The 4,134-nt window shown below is 44.0% G+C and overlaps 1 pseudogene across 1 annotated transcript; it reads left to right on the top strand.

The window, feature by feature from the left end:
- The first annotated feature begins 250 nt into the window (after positions 1–250).
- Positions 251–1,934, top strand: LOC307103840 (T-complex protein 1 subunit gamma-like; annotated as a pseudogene). The gene is made up of 2 exons: positions 251–500; positions 614–1,934. The product of its transcript is annotated as a T-complex protein 1 subunit gamma-like (transcript).
- The last annotated feature ends 2,200 nt before the right edge of the window (positions 1,935–4,134 follow it).

Consider the following 4,134-nt stretch of genomic DNA (forward strand, 5'->3'; position numbering starts at 1 on the left):
CAACTCCCGAGGGGACACTTTGCATATTAGCCTTTTATACATATAGATTATACAAACAATGCAAATGTGCTAATCCATTCAGCATTTCATTTTACCTTTCTTCCTAACTCATTTGAATATTTCTTATCTAAAACTAATATTTTATTTTAAATCTAGATTTGAATCTCAAGTGTGTTACTTGTACAAATTTGCATGCCTTATGTGACATCCCTAAATCTTAATATTGTGAGGGTAAGGAAAATAACTGCAAAATCATTTTGCATTATGCTTGGCACACAGTAGGTCCTTTGTAAATGGTTGCTTTCATCTGCCCTACAAACTGCTATTAAACATGCCTGGAGGTTCCCTTTCCAGAAGCTGCTGCCTGCTGCCTCTGCTCTGGGTACCGGGCTCTGCATTGCACCGCCATGATGGGCCACCATCCTGTGCTCATGCTCAGTCAGAACATACAGCATGAATCTGGAAGAAAAGTTCAATCTGGAAACATCAATGCCTCCAAGACTATTCAGATATCATCCAAACATGTTTGGGACCCAAGTCTATGATTAAGATGTTTTTGGACTCAACAGGAGTCATGGTGATGACTTATGATGGCAATGCCATTCTTTGAGAGATCCAAGTTCGGCATCCAGCAGCCAAGTCCATGGTTGAAATTAGCCGGACAGGATGAAGAGGTTGGAATGGGATCACATCAGTAATTGTTCTTGCAGGGAAGATGCTCTCTGTGGCTGAGCACTTCCTAGAGCAGCAGGTGTACCCAACGGTGGTTGTTGACCAGTGTTTATCGAAAGGCATTGGATGATATGATCAACAACCTAAAGAAAATCAGTACTCCTGTTCGCACCAATCACCGAGATATGAGGCTGAACAGTATCAACAGCTCCATTACTACCAAAGCAATCAGTCGGTGGTCCCCTTTGGCTTGCAGCATTGCCCTGGATGCTGTCAAAACTGTACAGTTTGAGGAGGATGACCAGAAGGAGATTGATATCAAGAAATATGCAAAGGTGGGAAAGATACCTGGGGGTATTATTGAAGACTCGTGTGTTTTATGTGGAGTCGTGATTAACAAAGATGTGACCCCATTCACGAATATGGTGCTATATCAAGAACCCTCACATTGTGCTGCTGGATTCTTCTCTGGAATACAAGAAGGGAGAAAACCAGACTGACATTGAGATCATACGAGAGGAAGACTTCACCCGGATCCTCCAAATAGAAGAAGAATACATCCAGCAGTTCTGTGAGGACATCATCCATATGAAGCCCAATGTGGTCATCACTGAAAAGGGCATCTCAGATTTAGCTCAGCACTCCCTTACGCGGGCCAGTATCACAGCCACCCTCAGAGTCTGGAAGACCAACAATAATCGCATCACTAGAGCCTGTGGGGCCTGGATAGTCAGTCGACCAGAGGAACTGAGAGAAGATGATGTTGGAACAGGAGCAGGCCTGTTGGAAATCAAGAAAATTGGAGATTAGTACTTTACATTTATCACAGAGCGTAAAGACCCCAAGGCCTGTACCATTCTCCTCTGGGAGATGGCTGTGGCCCATACCTTGACAGAAAAATCCAAGGCCATGACTGGTATGGACCAATGACCATACAGGGCTGTTGCCCAGGCCCTGGAGGTCACCCTCGTACCCTTATCCAGAACTGTGGAGCCAGCACCATTCATCTCCTTACCTCCCTTCGGGCCAAGCATACCCAGGAGAACTGTGAGACCTGGGGTGTAAATGGTGAAACAGGTATTTTGGTGGACATGGAAGAACTGGGCATCTGGGAGCCATTGGCTGTAAAACTGCAAACATATAAGAAAGCAATGGAGACAGCAGTTCTGCTGATGCAGATTAAAGACATTGTCTCAGGCCACGAAAAGAAGGGTGATGACCACGGCCAGCAAGGCGGGGCTCCTGATGCTGGCCAGGAGTGAGTGGTGGGCAAGGTGACCTCAACACACAGAGCCAACAGTCTCCCCCTTGCCTGAGCCAGATGTCCAGGGACACGGTGGATGTCTTTGTTTGGAAAGGATCAGGCTGAAGGGCAGCCCCAGTCCCTTTCTGTCTCAGCTCAGTTTGCAAAAGGCACTGACATGTCATTCTTCACTATCGTAAGCTTTCCATTTCGTTTGCTTCTGATATTAAATCTAAGTCATTTGAAAACAAACAAACAAAAAAACATGCCTGTCTCAGCTTTATGTGAAGTCTATAGAATTTTGAAATGAAATTATTACTAATTACCTAAGGCTGTTGTAGACTGGAGGGAAAATTTGTTTCATGCTTATCATCTTTTTTTTTTTAATTTCTTTATTGATTAAGGTATCACATATTTGTCCTCATGCCCCCATTCCCATCCCACACCCCTCCCCACACATGCCTCCACCCCCCTGTTGTCCTTAACCGCTGGTTAGGCTCATATGCTTGCACACAAGTCCTTTGGTTGATCTCTCCCCTTTACCCCCACCCTCCCCTACCCTCCCTCTGAGGCCCGACAGTCTGATCCGTACCTCCTTGTTTCTGGGTCTATTCTTGTTCATCAGTCTATGTTGTTCATTATTTCCACTAGATGAGTGAGATCATGCGCTATTAGAAATACACTTATAAGAACCGAAAATGAGACAAGCAATAATGGTTATGGTGACAGGAAATGAATCAGTCTGTAGTGATTTTCTTTCTGGGCCAACAGTTCTTTTGAGACCCAATTACAATGTCCAACAGTTCCTTATGTGTACATGTCAGCACTGACATTACAGTTCTGGATGGTGGAGAAATGGTGGTAATGCAGGTCTGACTCTCTCTGGTTTGGTCCTGGGAAACCTGCAGTGATGCACAGCTGCTAACTGCTAGTATGGGAAGACCACGTCAGCGTCTTCCATCTCTGGACTGCTTCTCTTCTGTCTTCATGGCTGGAGTAGTCCTGTCGATTCCTCTCTGTTGCTGGAATCCACATGGTCTCGGAGTTGTTTTCTGAAAATATACAAACATATTCTCGACCAAAAGTTAATAAAGGAATATTTTCTATAAATTTGACTTGGGATCCTATTTCATTTTTTGCCCAAATGATTTTCCTCTGGCTTGTTTTGACACCTTGTGTGTTTTTCATGGGTGTCTTGCTTTTAGCCTTACAATTAATTTTCTAAAGTATTAATTTTCTAGATGTAATTTACTTACAGGTTATTTTTCCTTACATGATATTCTTCTACTATACCCTCCTTTTTTGATTTAAATGTTAGGAGGCTTTTGAAAATTTTATAATGTAGTCTTGATGGCTTTTACATTTTAATTTTTTGCTCTATAGTATTACTGTTTTAGGTTCATTACATGGCACAATTTTATCATGAGATGAAGTACCAATAAAAATTTTAGTTAACACTTTAGTAACACCTTTTTGTCCAGTACAATTAATTTTTCTAGAATATTCGCTTGTTTCAACTAGCCAATTTAAATTTGCCTGAAAACTTGACTACTATTTTACTGTCAAATTTATTACTCTAACAACAATCTTATTTTACCCTGTAAGTATTAGTTGAAGGGATTATTTGCCTTCTTGAGTAGGTCCTGAGCATTCCTGGTGGTAGGCTGGATTTAGATATCGTAAACCCACTTCCCCACACCATGGGTATAAGACAACTCAAACAATTCTTGTTGGAGTAAGAGGGCAGCTGTTGTCGGCCAAGTCTCTGTCGGTCACCTGGGTCCTGATTTGAGCTGGGCATGGGAAGCACGAAGTAGCCATGGGGGCAGGAGACCTCCCTCAGAAGGGGATAGGGTTCAGGCCCCTGCAATGTTGGGGGGGAGGTGAGGGTCTGTGCCCCACGTCTGTTGATCCCCAAATTCTCTCCTGATGGCCCCTCTGTGACTGTGCCTGTCTTAGGTTGTTCCTTCCTTGAGGAATCTTACCCGTCTCTGGCTAACCAGCCATCCTCCGGGGCCAAGCAGGGTGACATGAGGTTCAGTTTTGTCTCCTTGGTAGCCTATGCCCCCGTGGCCTCCATGCCCAACACTTGCCTTGGGATCCCTTTGCCTGCTGGCGGGGCCCCAGCATGCTTATCATCTTGTACAGTCAAAAAAGAAAACCTAAAATAGGTTTTTTGACTTCTGGTGCCACTTCCTTCTTGACCCCAGGACAGGAGA

The sequence above is a fragment of the Cnephaeus nilssonii genome (assembly GCF_951640355.1).
Source record: "Cnephaeus nilssonii genome assembly, chromosome: 7".
Classification (NCBI taxonomy): Eukaryota; Metazoa; Chordata; class Mammalia; order Chiroptera; family Vespertilionidae; genus Cnephaeus; species Cnephaeus nilssonii.